The sequence below is a fragment of the Carcharodon carcharias genome, chromosome 14, assembly GCF_017639515.1.
Source record: "Carcharodon carcharias isolate sCarCar2 chromosome 14, sCarCar2.pri, whole genome shotgun sequence".
Classification (NCBI taxonomy): Eukaryota; Metazoa; Chordata; class Chondrichthyes; order Lamniformes; family Lamnidae; genus Carcharodon; species Carcharodon carcharias.
The window spans coordinates 132396751-132416185 of record NC_054480.1 but is presented as its reverse complement, the minus strand read 5'-3'; the positions used below and the strand labels follow the sequence as shown (position 1 = coordinate 132416185).

The window sequence follows — 19435 nt, the reverse complement described above, 5'->3', positions numbered from 1 at the left end:
GCAAAAGCAGTGATAGAAGCAGATCATCAAAAGATGTCACAGACGGCAGAACAAAAGAACACATAGGTGTCGAAGTTGGTGATATTATCTAAACGAATGTGCTAATTAAGAATGGATGGTAGGGCACTCAAGGTACAGCTCTAGTGGGGGTGGGGGAGCATAAAAGATTTGAAAATATTTTAAAATAATGGAAATAGGTGGGAAAAAGAAAAATCTATATAATTTATTGGAAAAAAAACAAAAGGAAGGGGGAAAGAAACAGATGGGGGGGAGGGTAAGAGAGGGGAAAGGGAACTCCAGCTCCCAGCATGCCCGGTGGCCTCCGCGCCTGCGCCCTCGCCCCATTGCCGCTTCCCGTCTGCGCGAGCCCCCGGGGTTCTGGGTGGCTTTTTTTTGCGCCAGCAAAAATGAGTGCGTGAGGCAGCGTCAGAAACTGCAGGTAAAAAGATTGCAATTCTCTCCCTCGCATTTCACACTTTCTCATCTTTGCACGGTTTTTAATGCACCGAGACCGTTCTACTGATGATGAAAAAAAAATGGCAACCTCTTCATTTATGTTGAGGGCAAAAAAAAATCTCATATGTGGTGGTGGTGGGGGGGGGGCGGGGGTAACTTCAAAATGTCTGGCCTTTGTGGCTGCTGCTTCCTTCATGTCAATTTTTCCCCTCTCGTTGCTCCTTGCTTCCTCCGAGCGTAACGTTATTATCGAGAGAGAGGACAAAAATCTGAAGCATTTTGGTTAAAACGAAAGGGATTCTCGCAAACCCCGAGGAGAAGAACGTCGGGGAAACATTGTTGCTGTTTTAGGTAGCAATTTTTGGTTTGTGTTGGAACGCGGAGTGGGAATTACTGAATGGAAAAGAAACATTGTGTCGAAATGTAAATAGTATCGAGTTGGCTTCCGTTCCCCCAGATAGTGTTGCTAACTGGTGCCAGCGTGTATTTGTGGACGCTTGTTGGTGCAGTGCTCTCTGTCTCTTTCGTTTCACGTGATTTTTATGCGTCTGGCCCCTTGTTTTCAATGTGTATTTATCTAAAAGCAAGTATTATAACTGTATCCCCTCCCTTCCCCTGTAAAAAGGCAGCGTTATTGTTTGAGGAAATGCGTCGTGTAATGGAAGTCAGGCCAAACCCACGTCTCTCTCTCTCTGCCAGTCCTCTTGACTCATGTTCACAAAGCCACAATTGCTGCTGTTGGAATGCTGTCTGTGCCATTCCTCCTCCTGGCCGATTGTTGGGTTTGTCTGCATCATTGTGGTGAGAGGGAAGGTGTGGGATGGGGCGACACGCAATATGTGGAGGGTTGAACATTTTTAACGGATGGGATGAATGCTGCTTTTGCAATGGGGTGCAGTCGCATCATGAGTATTGGGCTGTTTTGTAGCTGCGGCTGCACGGTCGTTTTTGTAACAAAAGGCGGAGACTTCTGCAACACACACACACAAAAAAAGTTGGTGCTCTTTTTGCACCAGGAGGCGTTTTGTGCAAAAAGATGTTATAATCATGCACGTATCTCATTTCTTCCCCCCCATTTTGGGGAGGGGGTGGTGCATTAATCGCAGCTTTCACTCTGCAATGCTTTTTCACGGGCGTTGTTGGGGCTGGAAAAAGTAATCTCTGGTGGAATCCTTAGTTCACTTCACCATGGTGACGGTGACGCTGAATGGACGCATTTCAAATGGATTATTAGCTTCAGTTTCACACTTTGCAAGCCTGCAATATATTTCTTTCGTTTCATCTCTTCCCCACCCACCCCCCCTCCATTTTCATTACTTTACCTGTCAGACATAATAGGACTGGAGCATAATAGAAAGAAAGCACAAAGTTAAACTGTAACATTTTTGCCCAAAGAAAATGGGAGTTGATTTCTTTCATCGTTGAATACCCCTTATTGTGTATGCCTGTGATGCAGTATTGGAAATTAATCCTATATTTGAGTTACTGCTAGGGATGTAGCTATGTGCAGAAAATACTGATAATTTACAATCAATTTTTCTAGGCAGGATGAGTTATTCAATATTTTCATTGGTGTAAATACTAGTGAATAGGGAACTTAATGGTTGAATTATTAGATCACTTGAATTTACCAACTTTGAATTCAGAAAATACAAGAACACAGGAGACAGGGAAACTAAATCGCAGTGTAACAATCACTACAAAACCAAATCATTCCTTTTCAAGAAAAACCTACAAAAAGACAAATGTGTTTCAGAGCCACAGCCATTTAACCTCTCAAGCCTGTTCTGTTATTTCAGTGAGATTGTGGCTAGTCTGTAACTGAACTGCACATACTTTCCTTTGTCTCATATCCCTTAATATATTTGGTTAACAAAAACCTATAAGCCTCAATTTTAAAATTAGGAATTGATCTAGCATCAGTTGCTGTTCGTGAAAGAACTCCAAACTTCTATCAGCCTTTCTGTGTAGAAGTGTTTCTGACTTCAGTCCTGAAAGGTCTGGCTCTAATTTTTCGCTTATGTCTCTTAGCCCCAGACTCCCCAACCAGCAGAAATAGTTTCTCCCTTGTCTACCCAGACTGTTCCTCTTAATATGTTGAAAACTTCAGTCAAGGAGTCGATTGTTTTTGACCTTAACTTTCTAAATTCCTGACAATTTTAGGATTAAAAGTGCTTGCACCAGTATGAAGTTTGTCAGCAAAATGTGCATTCTTTTGTGCCTTTTGAAGTTGAGACAAGTATCTTATGAAGATTAATGCAAGTATTTCTGTTTGGTTTTTAAACCAGTTTTCTGTCCTTTTCTATTTGAAGAAGAACATGGCTGTTCTCTCTGTGCCCTGGCCTGTATATATCCTTCAACCAACATAACTAAAATAGATTATCTGGTCATTTATCCCATTGCTGCCTATGGGACCCTGCTGTGCAAATTGGCTTCCCAAAGTTATAACTTTTGACTTCACTTCAAAAAAGCACTTTGGATGTCCTGAGGTTGCATAAGGTGATTTGTTAACGCAAATTCATTCCTCTTTCTGGGATGTTCGGCACTTCACCAAACTGCCTAATTCATTTTCATCTCACTTTCCTACTTTTCTCAAGCTGCTAACTGTTGCTGAGATTTAGTTCCACAGATCCCGGCAACTCTCTGATACTGTGCAATGAAGTCATACCTAATGAGGCTAGAGTAGTGAGCGTCATCAATGAGGGACAGCAGGCATCATCCAGCCCTCAGCTGATGTGTGCATGTACCTTCTAATAGCAAGCAAGATGGGAATGCTTTCCATTTCCCATTCAACCCCTGTGCCCCGCAGCCATTCCCATCCCCACCCCCACCTCAATGTGTAAGTATTAACGTCGATTGTGCGGACTCAGTTGTTGCTCTGTCTGATCTTTTTTTTCTTGTTTGTCCCTTGAGGTAAAGATGACCATGTTCATCACCTGGGATATTTGGTAGGGTTCCAGTAGTATGCAGGGAATTGCTAAGGCCTGGATGGTTTTGCTGCAAATGGGACAGAACACCACAGGTGATTGAGTTTTGGATGAGTTGCTGGGCTGGGGTTTTCTCTTCTTGTGTTTTCTCTCTGCCTTGTTTTGGAAGGAGGCGGCGCCATTTTTAAAATGTTGTTGTGCCAGGTGTAGTGGTCCTGAGCGAGCTTCTGCCTGTACTAGAAAGGCAAAATCAAAACACCTAAGTGAAGCTTTCAGTGTCCTTGTAGTATTTCCCTTGACTGCCATGAGAGCGCACCCAAGACTCAGGTTCTCCGTAGAAGATTTGCTTTGGTAAGGGAGTGTCCGGCACTCTGGCGACATGACTAGCCCAACTCAGAAGTGACTATCTCAATAAAGTATGAAAGCTTGCATACCAGCATAGATGAGCTCAGGTTAACTCCCTGTTTCTCCAAAAGTGCCACCAGATCTGCTGAGTTTTTCCAGCATTTTTTTGTTTCATTTCCGATTGCCAGCATTCAGAGTATTTTGATTTCATTGGTTACATCATTTGGTTACATCAGTTTTGTTTGTGCTGATTGTAAGGCCAAAGTTGTTGCATGCATTGGAGAACCAGTCCGTGCTACGTTGCATTCCAGCTCTGAACCAGCAGCTCGTGCACAGTCATCGGCAAACAGGAAATTGCGAATTATATCTTTGGAGACCTTGGTCTTTGCCTGGAGTTGTCTCAGATTGAGCAGCTTGTCTGATATAACTTGCTGAACGCTGACAGTTGAACAAAGAATATTAACGTACACTTATATAACACCTTCATTGTCGTAAACATCCCATGACGCTTCACAGGAGTGTTATCAGACGAAATTTGGCAATGAGCCACATGAGATATTAGGGCAGGTGACCAAGAAGTAGGTTTTAAGGGGCAAATTAAATTTAAGGGGGGGCTTTCAGATTTCAGAGCTTAGGAACTGAAGGCCTGGCCTCCAGTGATGGAGCAATGAAAATCAGATGTGCAAGAGACTAGAATAGGAGGAGGGCGAGATCTTGGAGAGTTGTAAAGCTGGAGGAGATTACAGAAATAGCAAAGAGTGAGGCAGTGGACGGTTTTGAATGCAACAATGAGAATTTTAACAAGTCTTTGCTGGACTGGGAACCAGTGTACTTCAGTGAGTGTTGAGGTGATGGATGAATGTGAATAGGGATATGGACTGCAGCATTTTGGATGTACCTGGGACCTTCTAGGTTTACTATTGGCCAGTGCTTTTTCCAATTTAGTGTTTAGTGAGTTAAGGTGGTAATTTTACTACAGGTTGCTAGATGGTGAGTGATAGAGCTGTTTGAAAACTTATCAGAGGCTAGTCCTATCATTGTCATATTAATGATTTAGATGAGGGGACTAAATGTAATACATCCAAATTTGCAGATGACACAAAGCTGGGTGGGAGGGTGAGCTGTAAGGAAGATGCAGAGATGCTTCAGTGCGATTTGGACAAGCTGAGTGAGTGGGCAAATGCATGGCAGGTGCAGTATAATATGGATAAATGTGAGGTTATCCACTTTGGTAGCAAAAGCAGATTATTATCTGAATGGCTATAAATTGAAAGAGGGGAATGTGCAATGAGACCTGGGTGTCCTCATACACCAGTCGCTGAAGGTAAGCGTGCAGGTGCAGCAGGCTGTAAAGAAGGCAAATGGTATGTTGGCCTTCAGAGCAAGAGGATTCGAGCATAGGAGCAGGGATGTCTTGCTGCAATTATACAGGGCCTTGGTGAGACCACACCTGAAATATTGTGTGCAGTTTTGGTCATCTTATTTGAGGAAGGATGCTCTTGCAACAGAGGGAGTGCAGCAAAGGTTTACCAGACTGATTCTTGGGTTGATGGGACTGACATATGAGGAGAGATTGAGTCGTTTAGGATTATATTCACTGGAGTTCAGAAGAATGAGGGGGGGATTTCATAGAAACCTGTAAAATTCCAACAGGACTAGACAGGGTAGATACAAGACTGATATTCCCGATGGTGGGGGAGTCCAGAACCAGAGGTCACAGTCTGAGGCTTCGGAGTAGACCACTTCAGACTGAGATGAGAAATTTCTCCACCCAGAGTGGTGAGCCTGTGGAATTCGCTACCACAGAAAGTAGTTGAGGCCAAACTATTGTATATTTTCAAGAAGGAGTTAGATAAAGCTCTTGGGGTGAAAGGGATCAAAGGATACGGGGAGAAAGTGGGAGCAGGCTATTGAGTTGGATGATCACAATGAATGGCGGAGCAGGCTCAAAGGGCTGAATGGCCTACTCCTGCTCCTAGTTTCTATGTCCGATATTTAGACAGTCATGATTTCCACCAGAGGTCACAAGACATTTGGCGTGATCTATCACAGTGAATTTACCCAGTTTTCAGAAGAACATTTTTAAAATAATCTATTATGCGCAAATTGGGCAGCAGGATTAAGTTCATCAACAGCTTTCTGCTTCACGAATGACAGTTGACAATGAACTTCCATAAATAATTCTGAAATGTTAATGTACTGCAGCTGAACAATTAAGTGGGTCAAATACATTACCAATAAAATCTAAATATTAAGAATTTATTGCTGAATACAATAAAATTGCAAAATGTTTTATTTGCAATCATAAATGAATGCTCTCTCTCTCTCTCTCTCTCTTGCATTCTCTTCATTCTGCATCAGACGGCGATGGGTTCAAGTAGTGTCTTGAGCATGTTATCTCGGCTGATACCTCAATGCAGTACTATGGCAGAGCTGCACTGCCAGAGGTGCTCTCTTTTCGATGAGATGTAAAACCAAGGCCTGCTCAGGTAGACTTAAAGGATCTCATGGCATTAATCAAAAAGGAGCAAAGGAGTTAATGTGATATCTGGGCCAACGTTTCTCCTGCATCTAACACAACTAACATAAATGACCCAGTCGTCAATTTCATTTTCTTCCTTCTCAAGTTGGGTGCCATGCTTGCTGCATTGCTGCATGACTATACTTTTGAAAAGGTAAGTATTTTTGGATGCCCTAAGGCTGTGTAAGGCGGACTCATTCATTGATCAAAGGGGGCAAAGCATTCTTACTATTTTAATTCTGAAATTGTTTTCTGCAAGGTCAAGCACTTCAATTTTTGGTGATTCCCTTGGTGTCTTAATAGGCAAATATGCTTTCTAATGGGAAACTGGGTCATACAGAACTAGGGGAATTGGTGCTGGGGTTCAGCCAGAGTTACTGCTAACCAATGTGCAGTGAGTCCAGCTGTAAATGAGGGAAAATCAATAGAAACAGTCACCGTTGAGTACTGGGTATGTTTTCAGGATCTTGAAAAGTAACTCACTGTGTGAAAATGCAGCTCAGTGCAAGGGATAATATTTACTGAGGAATAGGGTACTTGCTTTTTGCCTCACTCCCAATCACCGACTGCACTAGTGTGATGTGCTCCATTTCATAAAATTGCACAGCATTTACTGCACAGAAGCGGGCCATTCAGCCCAAGTGGTTCATGCTGGTGTTTATGCTCCACACGAGTCTCCTCCCACCCTGCTTTATCTCCTGCTGTCAGAATATCCTTTTATCCATTTCTCCATTTATTTATCTAGATTCCCCTTAACAGCATCACTGTGCAACTGTAGTTTTGAGTAAGATCTCCAATTAGAGCTGAATTAGGAGCAGCTTTGTGCTGTCGACCTTGTCCAGTAGTAATTGGTTTGAGATTTTCCAACTTGGTTTACGTGCAAAACTTTAAATTTTACCAGCTATATTTCTGTAAAGCCATTTGCTGATTATATATGACACTGGTGTGTTGATAGCCTGTGTGTGATGTAGGAGTTGGAGCAGTGTTGGCAATGATTTGATTTGACAGGCTGAGGGCCTGACCTGAACTGTTTGTAATGCCTTTCATTTGTGAATGGCCTGTACTTAAATTGCTGTTGATCTAACAATATTTTTAATAATTTGCTGATTTATTTAGCACCGTTGTATTAGAAAGAATTATAAATGTGGAGTGCATCATATGATGGGTAGCATGTGACTCAGAGAGGATCACAAAAAGGGAAGCTCAAGCTGGAACTTAGAGGGCAGGGCGACGCATCTAGGAGATGTGCGTATGAGTTAGAGTAGAGGGAAATTCATAGGCTAGAACGTGTTACATTGGAGGGTATTGCATAGGCTGGAGTGTGTCATGTAGAGGGAAATGTGTGGGTTGATTAATCCATAAACTGGAAGTTTTTAAAAATTCATTCTCTGTTTGTGGATATCACTGGCAGGGCTAACAATTATTGTCCATCCCTAGTATGGTCAATATAGTATGAGAAGGTCATTGGGAGCTGTCTTCTTGAATTGCAGCAGTCTATGTGAAGGTTTTTCCCCCAATAACTAGCAATTCTTTGTAGTATTTTGATGTGATTGATTGGTTTGCAAGGCCAAGAAAGAGTTTCAGTTAAAGGTCAACAGTGCTGCTCTTTTTTATTCTTTCATGGAATGTGGGTATCGCTGGCAAGGCCAGCATTTGTTGCCCATCCCTAATTGCCTTTGAGAAAATGGTGAGTTGCTTTCTTGAACCACTGAGTCCACCTGGTATTCGTAGCAGTTTAGTACACTGAGTGGCTTGCCAGGCCATTTCTGAGGGCTGTTAAGAGTCAACCAGATTGTGTAGGTTTGAAGTCACGTGTAGGCCAGTCTGGGTAAGGATAATGGTTTCCTTCCCGAAGAGACATTAGTGAACCAGATAGGTTTTTACAACAAATGACGGTTTCATGGTCACCATTACTGAGACTAGCTTTCAATTCCAGATTTAATCATTAATTAATTATAAATTCCACCAGCTGCCATGGTGAGATTTGAACCAGTGTCCTCAGAGCATTATCCTGGATCTCTAGGTTACAAGTCCAGTGACATTGTCACTACACAACCATTTTCCCATTTACATTCGCAATAGCAGCTTTTACAGTCTCGGACCATCCTAAAGCTCTTTACCGCTAACAATGTATTTTAGAAATATAGTCATTCGTTTAATGTGGCAGAGTAAGAGCCAATACACAGCAATGAGATAATGACCTAATATAGTGATATTGGCTGAGGGAAAATATTGGCCAGCAATCCCTCATGAGCTGCAATGAAGTGTCAGCGTAGGTTATGTACTCAAGATTTTGGCTTGGAATGTGAACTTGTGAACTTCAGAGGGCGTTATCACTGAGACAAGTTTGATGGCTATGTAGACGTGATTTAAGAACCTCAGCTCTCCTTCCTTCAGGACATTAGTAAACCAGTTGGACATCTACGACTAGCTGACATTTTCATAGCCATTTCCACTGATACAAGATTTTTACTTACAGGCTTTATTTCCACTAAATTCATATTCTTAAACAATTCTGGTAGAATTTAAACTCCTATTTTTGGGGTTATTCTCCCTGGCCTTTCGATTACTCCTCCAGTACCATAACCTCTACGCTATTGTACCTCACAAATGACAGGACGGGGTAAGATAAAGTATTCGGATAACATGGGCTGTAGGGTTGAAGCATTACTTTCTCATCAGTTCGGTCTGCTCTCTGTTAATGTGTGTGTTCTTCACACTGCAGGACAATCTCAATTCCATTTTCTGTGCATTGTATATGTAGAATTTTGCTGACAAGATGTCTCCATGATGAAACCAAGCGATTTGGATGAAATGCTATTGTATGTGATTTGGACTGTGTTGGTACTGACATTCTTTTATTGCCCTTTACAAAAGAAGTGCATTGCTTTTTGTTTATACTTTACTGGTGTCAGTACAGTTCTGTTAATTTTCTGCTCAGAGGTCTTTTTTTGCTTTTCCTCCTTTTTCTGCTAATTTCCTTCCCTCATTGATTCTTGACTGAAGTACAGTACTATTAAATACCAGTCCTCTCCTGAATGTTGGGTGTTATATTATTCACAAAGAGCTAGGAACTAATTGTTATGTGACTATACATCCAGGATGCCACGTTCGTTGTCGCACTGCAGCCATGTGCCAACTACTGAAGCATCGGTCCACCACCCACAAGGGGAGCTGTAAGAAATAACACCCGATGAAGCTCTGGCGTTTTGAGTCTAAGGCACGGGTTCAGAAACACTGGGTCGTGACCCCTCTACTGAGGCGCAGCAGGACGAGCAGTTGGGGTCGTGAGCTCTGAAGCAGCAATGGCGGCTGTGGAGCGGAGACTGAGATTTGATAGCCCTGGGACCAGCTGTGAGGGCCCCTTTTAAATGCATGCACTTTTGTTTGGGTGCGGCCTCATGTAATAACCTTTGAAGCCTGATTGCTGCCAGCACCAAGTGTGAAGCATTAAAGTGGGGTCACAGCAGGAAAAGATTTGGGCAGCACTGGTCTGAAGTGTAATTATTTCATTCCCCTGGAAGCCAGAATCATAACAGTTGGTGTTTCATAAGTGATTATGGACAATGTTCATAGTTCGCTGTGTTATTTAACTGGGTGGGACATCTCCACCGAGTCCAATTCTCTCTTCTGTCCACCCAGATCTCTGGTGAGGATCACAAGTTAATGACCATGTTTGGGACCGCAAGCCCGTTTACCCCACCCTACCTGAGTAACTGGAAAAATCTAACTTGGGGCACACTGGAAATGGAACCTGGGAACTCCATGGTCTGCAGTCTTAGATGCTTTAGCTTTTTTAAGCTGTTGGAAGGGCTTCTCTGGAAGGAAGTCAAATGATGATGATGATGCTCTGCCATATGCTCAGTGACCATTACCTTTCAGTTCACGAAATGTAAGATCTGTGTACAATGATTGCCCTTAACGAATTAATCTGGATGAAAAACGAAGTTGCATTTGTCTAATGCCTTTCCTGACCTCAGGATGTCTCAAAGTGCTCCAGAGCCAGTGAATTAAAGTCTCCGAGGGACCAATGATGCCACACAAATAGGAGTACGTTAATGACTAGATAATCTTCTGCAGCGATGTTGGTTGAGGGAGAAATATTGCCCGGACCATTGAAGGAACCTAATTTACTATCTGTACAACATTATAGCAACTGTAAAAACCATATATTTAGAATTCAAAGTTTAAAGTACAGACATGGGTGAGTCGAATGCTGATAAGAGCCCAGCACCAGGGTAACAGGAAATTATAATCTTTACAGAAGGAATTTTCTACATTTTGCTTTGATAGCACATAATTTTACCTCTTCTGTAAGAATGTTTTTCACCAAACAAGCTTATGTTTTACATAAATACAGGCAAAGCAACAAAAAAACGGAACACGTTTCTTGGAGAATTATGGAATGCATATTTTTTTTGAACTAACTGTAATTATATGTTTGCCTGCAGTCTGTAGGCACTGCAGCTTGAGGATAACGTATAGTGTATAGCAGTACATAAACAGACTGCTCAGCAAACCACTTCCTTCAGAAAGGTCATTGTACTGTAATAGCGAGTCATTCACAAGGCGAACTACAATAAGAATGGAGTATTTTTCTGCTAACCAGGCCTTATCTTCAATTTAAAAAAAATTAAAATGCACAATTCATGAGCACAAACTTTAATAAATTTTTACATAGCTGATTTGATAAAGAGTAGAAGTTGTTCAAGCACCGGAATTGTAGCAAGATGATACTGATGCATGTCAGATTTATAAACAGCCACATTCTGTGTCTATATTTCCCCTTCTTAGATATTATCAGTGCCTCAATGTGCTTCATAGATGTAGCAGACAAAGAGAAAGAGAGGGAGTGACTAGGAGAAGTGTCCAAAAGTTCGAACAAGTAGATGGATTTTTGTTTTTCAAAGGTGGAGAGGGATGGAGGAGTTTAAGGACAGAGTTCCAGAGTATTGGACTGGGCAGACAAGCATACCAGTATGGACAGCGAGATTGGGAGCGAGAAGGACAAGTCCCCCTGTCACTATGGCAATAGTGTAAACGTTATAAAACAATTTAGCAATCAGTTTAAGTAATAGAGTAGACCAGTACACATTTATCTACCACTACAGAGGACTATCGTAATATTCACTGCACCAATCCAGAGGGCCAGTTTTCCGCCTACAAGTGGCCATTAGAAAGAACCAATATACCCACAAAAGTCCAGAATTTCTCCAAAGGAAGGAGGATGAACCGCTCCAAATCTTATCACATCATTCTAACTGATGGGACATCGGTGTAACTCCAACTTAATGGCCTAACAAGCCTGACACCACCATAGTTTCAGTGCAGTTACATAATACAAGCCTATATAGAGGCTGATTGAACTGTCTACTTTTGTTAGTTTTTCAAGTATGATCATAAACTGCAGTAATTTTGATAATCACACGAAGCAGTTTAAAGGAAAATAGGTGCAAAAGAGATAATTGAATTGTGTGGCTAGACTTGCTGAGAATGAAATTGACACTTACACTACCGTGATAAGATACAATAAGGTAGTAGTTAAAAGATTGTGCAAGTTCATGACTGCATCAAGATGATGATGAGCAAAGCATTAACTCCCTTTTCTTACACGGAGGTGTTAAACCGAGGCCCTTTCTTCCCTCTGCGGCGGATGTAAAAGGTCCCACGGCCTATTTAAGGAAGTGTAGGTGAATTCTTGCACTGTCCCAGCAGTGTCATGAGTCAGTTGGTGACATACCTGCCTCTGAATCAGATGGCTGTTGGTTCAGAGAGTGATTACTGAACAGGAGGTCATTCAGCTCATCGTCTCCATGCCAGCTTTCTGCAAGAGCAATTCTGCTAGTCCCACTCCTATACCCTTTCCCTGTAGCCCAGCAATTTTTCTCTTGTGCTTGTTGCTTTCGAAAGCATCTATTGAATCTGCCTCCACCGCATTCTCAGGCAGTGCATTCTAGATCCTAACCGCTGGCTGTGTAAATTTTTTTTCCAGATGTTTCAAAGCCTAATGCAGGACTTTCAACTCAAGACTGACTGCTAAATCCAGTACAGAGAGAGTGTTGTCTGTCCAGAGGAGCTATCCTTTGGGTAAATTGTTAACCAGAGATAACTTGTCTCTTACTGTGATTCAAGTGGGCATTAAAAGAACCGAAGGTGCTATTTAGAGAAAAATGGGAGAGATCTCTTGGTGACCTGACCAATATTCCTCCCTGAGGCAACAAATTAATTGGTCACGTCCCCAAATGCTAGTTTGTGAGATTGCGCTGTACTCAAATTGACTTGTGTTTGTTTGCATAACAGCAGTAACTGCTCTTCAAAAGGTCATCCATTGTAGTTAGCACATTGGAATCTTCTTGAAGGATTTGATACAGTTCTGTATAAATGCAATTGCTTCTGAAATGTCACCATGATGACCTTAATCCACCTCTTGTCAGTGCTGCGAATCACTGGTGTAAAATCATTTCACATTAACCTTTTTAAAGGATTGTTTTCTCCTAATTAATTTCAGCTAAATCTATGTTCTGCAATTGTCAGAGCCAAATCAAAGGACACAAAGCTAGGATGCCAGCTGGACCAATGCCAATCCCTAGAGAAGTCCATCTCTATTCTATTTACACCATTTCTCTCTCTCTCCCTCCTACAGCTCTGTTGAATCACAGTGATGTTGGGATATAAATGTGCCAACATAAATCACTTTACCATCTTTTTTAAATAAAGCCCTCACGATTGGCCCCCAAGAAATTTCACTATTGTCTTGTGCCAAGCACATTGAGTGGCATGTTGCCAACCTGTGTTGTGCTATTTAATATAATGGAAGAGAAAAGAAAGACTTGCATTTATATGGTGCTTTTCATATCTTCAGGGCATTCCAAGTGCTCTACAGCTAATATATTTGTGAAGTATAATCACGGTTTTAACATAAAAGCAGCCAATCTGGGCACTGCAATGGTGGTGATTACCTTTTAAGATATAAATATTGGCTGCACCACTGAGAACTCCCCTGTTTGTCCTTAAATAGTGTCATGTGACTTTTTGACAGATCTGATGGGAGCCTCGGTTTGACGTCTCATCCAGAAGAAGTATCTCTAATAGCGCAGTACTCTTTCAGTAGTGCACTGGAATGCCTGTCTGGATTAGGGAGCTGAGGCAGGAGAGTTACCAGCTAAGCCACAGCTGATACAATTTTTTGTGTGTTTCCTTAACTGGTGAAATTAGATTATGACTGCATAAAAATAGTGAAACATGCAGATCTGTCACTGGTGGAAACAGGATGAGATATCTGGCACACAGGAGCTGTGTTGGCACAACATTGAGGTTTACTGGCTTGAGTAACCACTCTGTTTAAAACATTTGCTATCCATATAGCCAGTGACAATGGTGAGAAATGCAGTATGTTTCTTTCTTCCATTTCCTTTCCATAGGCAGTCAGGAATCTGGCCAAAGGCTGAGAAATTTATTAGTTGAAAGTAAGTCAGGGAAATAATGCCAGAGGATAAATACATTTGAGCTAGTGAAAAGAGCATTTAAAACAGATATCAGGAAGAACTCCCTTATCAGAAAAGGGATTGTAGAGACACAAGTTCCAGTTTTAACCTAACCTGCCTTCGGTAGTGTTAAATCGGATAAGGTGTAAAGCGGGCATCCAATATAACCCACCCAATTCCCATTGGGAAAACTAAAAATCGTGGTTAAAATCTTTTGGGAGGGTTGGGGCGGGGTGGGGGGGGGTGGTGGGCGGTTTGTAAATGTAGTTGGATAGTAAATGAGCTACTTGATAGGCCAAAGGAACTTTCTAAGGCATTGACTTATTCTTAGGCTTTGTGTTTCTCTAAGGTTTTGGGGGTGGGGTGCAGGGATTGCCAGGTGCAGATTCAGGGGCCATAGAAGCTGAAGGTATGATCCAAATTTTAATGTTGGAAATAAAAATTGCAGAGTTGGACGTGGCCTTTAATGAATGCTTGATTGAGTCTTCACTTTGTTTGCTGGGTGCAGGTGAATTCAACCAGTGCTTTTTATCCAGAGGTGGATATTGTCATTGTTACCTGTGAGAGGTGGGAAAGAAGGAAGGAAATTCTGTGTTTGTCGAGGGGAGAGGTGTTAAGCTGGTAAAATTGAACTTTTTTTTTTAAAGCCGTTGCCTGGCAACCTTACGACAAATTTGTTACAAAATAGAACCTGCTTGGGACATCCAGACTTCAAAGTCACATCTGTGCCATGTTGTATCGTGATTCTTATGCACTTTGTATCCAAGAAACAGGGAAGCTGATGGTAACATTGCTAATGCTCGCCAGCCCTATCTCAGCTAACTAAATACAGACAGAAGTTCAATGATAGAACTTTTCTTTTTATGGCATAGCTCCATGTTGTTCAGTCACATGGTTTGCACCTCAGGTCAGTGGAACCCAGGCAGAATGCGAGAATATCCAGTGGGGCCAGAAAGGCTAGCTGATTTCTGTATGTATTTCTTTGCAGGTGGTATTGCTGCATATTAATAAAACATTCATTTTCCAATGCTAGCCCTTTACATTTGGGGCAGGTAACACTGTTTTGATTTGGGAGGGGGCACCCTTCAATATTGCAGGGTGTCTCGTGTCGTATTTACAGCGTGTCACAGCACAAACTTTGAAAAAGGACCAGGACATTGCATGCGTCACCAATTGATGTCTCGAGTAGGCCTTTCACAAGCTGTGCTGAATGCCACTCCTTGTGTAACTGCCAGTTTGATGTCACCCTAAAGGTGCTTTTGTGCTGTAAACTCAACACTTAAAAGTTGAAATGACTTCAAATTTGTATTAGCTGCACTTCTATATGAGTCAGAGAGAGGAGACTGATCAACATGTCAACCAAGCATCTTTGCAATCCCCTACCTTGACAACTTTTCTAAGCTTCCTTGGTTTTAAAAAAGATTTTTCATTAACTGTAATATTGATTTGTCTGTTTGAGCATTTATGATCAGTGTGTCCTGGTTACAGTCTATGGAACTGAGCGAGGAGAGTTATTGAGCCATGGAGCTGAGAGAACGGAATTAAAATCAACAGATGGTGTATGCATGTTCGTACACATGTGGCAGGGAGGTAGTTTCCCAAGGGGCACGGCCTGAACCAAGGCTGCCACTCCCCATGTTGCCAATTTATTGTCATTCGCTCAGAAAATCAGGCTCGAGGCAAGCAGTGCGTGTGCATACCCGTTTGCCTTCCTGAACGGCTAAGTTTGGGGTTATAGACCAAGGCACCTGATAACCTTTCTGGCCTGTGTGGGTGCTGTCAGTGACAGCCCAGTTTCTGTTTATGTTCCGCATCAGCTGCGACTGCTGACTCTGGGGAAGGTTACTGGAGCCCCCTGAGTCTGTGCCACTTTGATTCTTGCATTCCCTCCAGCCAGCTTGGTGTCAGCAGCAAGTGAGTGACTGAAATTGTCAGTAAACAAGGAGGTTCTGAATCTTGGATGGTCAGGGTAGGAACCACTATTTTTGAAAACATTTTCCTGTTTTCAATTGTATGATTTTGAGATCCAAGGAATTTGATTGAAGTTAATCATAAGCCATGGTGGACCTTCCAGAAGCAGGTTGTGATGGGATTTGTGACAGATATAATGCAACTTTAGTTGGGTTGTAAGTGCAGTTGTCATCAGGTTAAGTCCATGAACAAAGAAACAAGAAAGAAATTGTATTTCTGTAGTACCTTTCATGACTTCAGTTTTACAGCCCATAATATACTTCTTGGAGTATAATAAATTTTGCAGGTAATTGGTGCACAACAACAAATGAGAAATCTGTTTATACTTCCTGATATTGGTTCAGGATCAGTATTGGGCAGGAAATCTCTTGACGCAGATGTGAGACAGCAGAATGGGCCTCAGTTTAATGTTTCATCCGAATGACAGCATCTCTGATGTTGCAGCACTCCCTCAGTGTTACTCTGGAGTTTCAGCCTAGGATTTTTTTGTGCTTAAGTCTCTGGAGTGGGGCTTAAACCCACAGCCTTCTGACTCAGAAGATTGAGAGTGCTACCCACTGTGCCATGGCTGACACTTAGGTGTTCGGGGTGGTAATGGGGGAATTCTAAGCTCCTGTTCATGAGTTCACCTCGATTTGGAGAGTCTGCCTGGCAGACACGTCAGAGAGGTGCCTTCTAACTCTCAACTGCTAGCAGTTTTTCAATGTGCTTGCCTCCAGCATTGGTCCTAATCTGACACTTGCTTCCCACAAAATCCCCTCTTCATGAGCCTCAGCACTTGGCTGCCTCGGTAGGAGATGTTGGCAACCCTGCAGGAGATACAGCCACACAGAAGGAGGCCATACAGCTTTTGGTCCTCTGCTAGCTCTTTGAAAAAGATATCCAATTAGCCCCAGTCCCTGGCTCTGATCCCAGAATCCTGCAAACTTCTCCTCTTCGAGTATCTATTCTACTCACTTTTGAAAGTTCTAACGTTCATAGAAAAGACCGCAGCTACAGGAAATCTGAAAGAAAAATGGATCGTATAGAAATGCTGAACCTGTCACTCAGCATCAAGAGTTTGAACGAGAGGTCAAATGCCTGAAACGTTAACTCTGATTTCTCTATCCACAGATGGGCTGCCTGAACTGCTCACAAGTGTTTCTGGCGTTTTCAGTTTTGATTTTGTGCCGTTTGTTAGTTGATGTTGTTGCTGTTTCGGTTTTGCCTCTGTCCTCAGTTTGCTGTTAATCGTGGTTAAAGGCTTTCTGTGCTGCCACGTGTCATTTGTTTTCTCACTCCTTGCAGATGACGGTCATAGGTTTTGTGGGCCTCCCCCCTTTGACTTTGTTGAAATTGAGAAACAAATTAGTTATAAAATTAGACATGGTCGAAGGAATCGGACATTGCAGAGGACATAGAAAATTGAACAGGCGCAGACACCTTTCAGTCGACTGGTTTGTGTTTTTAAATTTTGTGTGTGTGTGTGTGTGTAATCATCGCGTGGTACAGCACAGAAAGCCACCATTTGGCCCATCAAGTTTGCACCAGCTCCTTTGAAGAGGAATCCAGTTAGTCTCATGCTTTCCTCCATATTTCTGTAATTTTTGCTTCTTCCAAGAATTTGTCTAATTCCCTTTTGAAGGCGACTGTTGAACCTGTATCCACCAGCCTTTCAATTGAGCTGTTCAAGGATTGCTCGGGGAGATAGGGAGAAACTGTTTCCACTAGCAGGAGGGTCAGCAACTAGAGGGCACGGATTTAAGATAATTGGCAAATAAAACCCACCTCCTCTCTGGATCCTATGGACCTTGCAGGTGACTGCTGGCCAATTTTAAAAATAGCTGAGGGCTAGAGGAAGGTTGGTTTCCTTTGCTCTGCAAAGGTCTATGTTGTGCTGTGCCACAATGTACGAGTTTCTTAAGCTGCCTGTGTATCTTGAGTTGTGGTAAGTGAATAACAATCTAGGCAACTAATACTATGCAGAAGTCTTTGAATTCCTATTTCGAACATGCATATCTGTTTTGCTGTTAGTGTACATTGTGCCATTCTTTGTTTTCAGTTAAGTATTTAGTGCTGTAGCTTTCAATCCACTGTCTCGTGGCCTATCCTCCATAATATTCCAGCCTCGATAGAGTGTTGGGGTGGGGTGGTGTGTAGTGTTGATTAGCTCAGTTGGCTAAGTGGCTTGAGTGTGATGCAGAACGACGCCAATGGCGTGGGTTCAATCCCTGTACCAGCTTTGATAGTTCATTGAGGCCTGTCACCTCGCCTTGCGGAATGGTGCCTCGAACTATATATAATCAATTGTCTCTCTCTTTAATGGGGTCCTTTGTGGATTATATGGCTAGTTACCTAAATATTCCAGCTGTCCTCATTCCATTGTTGAGGGTTTATGTCACAGTTATCATTTTCCCAACTCATGAATTTTTCCTTTTTAAATATTTGCCATTCGGTTCAACTGGTCTGAACTGCTGTTTGTACTGCAAACGAGTCTCCCCACCCCTCTTAATCTAACCCTATTACCATATCCCTTTCGCCTTATGGACTTAATGCATCTTTGCTATTTGCCTCAACCATTACTAATGCTAGTGAGTTCCACCTTCTCGCTGTTCTCTGACTAATGGCATTTCTTCTTAATTCCTGATTCCATTTATTAGTGACTAATTTATATTTATGACCTCCAGTTTTGGACTGCCCCAGAAGTGAAACATCTTTTCTGTGTCAATTCTGCTGAACCCTTTTCTAATTTTAAAGACCGCTATTAGATCACCCTTCTCTCTGCTTCGAGAGCAAAATGTTTCCCCTCTTTTGCAGTGTATCCTGATGGGTGTAAACCCCTCAGTTCTGGAATCATGTTTGTCAAATTTATTTTTGCATCTTCTCCAGTGCCTCTGAAAAGCACCCTTGTCGTCAAATTCCAGCATGAGTCTCGAGCAGTGGAAATAAAAAGTCACAGGTTTTGCTTGGAGAGGCCAGTGGTGGGGTCTGCTGATTTGGTAGCAGAGCTACAACAGCCTCTGTTTTCCTTCCAAAGTGCTGGGCACCAGATCATTGTGTTTGTGGCATAATTTACTGCACTAGCTCAGCTTCTGTTTCCAGGCGCAGTGCTTTGACTGAATGATTGTCATTTATATCAGCATTGCCGCTGGTCTGCTCCATTGGCAGCAGGTTCAGAAAATGAAGAAGACCAGTCTTATGTGCTTGTCAAATTGGCCATTAGTAGGCCTCTAGAAGAGTGGAACTGAAGGCTAATGTAAATCTGGGACAGTAGCACCCTGGGGTCAGTTTGACATTGCACTCTGGCAAGCAGAATACAATGTAAAGATGCTTTACAGCCCAACAGTGGCTGTTGCACTGTTATTTGAACGAGGTTTCAGAATCTCTTAAATCAGGACAAGAAGTGCTGGAAACACTTTGGGCAGGCAGCTTCCATGGAGAAAGAAGCAGAGTTCTGATTTGGGTCATCAGAACTGCTAACAGCCTGACCTGCTGAGAGTTCCTGCATTTTTGCTGTCCTTATTTAAGGTTTGCAGCATTTTCCAGCATTGTACCCTTGTTCCGAATCTCTTTCCTGGCCCCCAATTTCTCTCCTTCCTCTCTATGAGTTGGTGATTCCTGATTGGGAAGCAGTTTCATAAGCATTATCATCCTTCCTGTGCCAACGTAGGCCATTTAACTATGGGGGCATCACAGCTGATCCCAAAACTGGCCTCACCCGATATGTGCTTCCTGACGGAAAACCCTAGACA

The 19435-nt window shown here is 42.4% G+C and overlaps 1 protein-coding gene across 4 annotated transcripts in view; it reads left to right on the top strand.

Annotated features, from left to right (window-relative positions):
* Nucleotides 1–334: 334 nt before the first annotated feature.
* LOC121287376 (spindlin-1-like) overlaps nt 335–19435 on the top strand; it is a 63847-nt gene continuing 44746 nt past the window's right edge. For 2 of the 4 annotated variants that reach the window (XM_041205189.1, XM_041205186.1), the window contains exon 1: nt 335–439. The gene's annotated coding sequence lies outside the window, so the exon portion shown is untranslated. Of the gene's footprint in view, nt 440–656; nt 808–19435 lie in introns of those variants that run through there. The other 2 variants (XM_041205188.1, XM_041205190.1) reach the window with 2 other exon arrangements.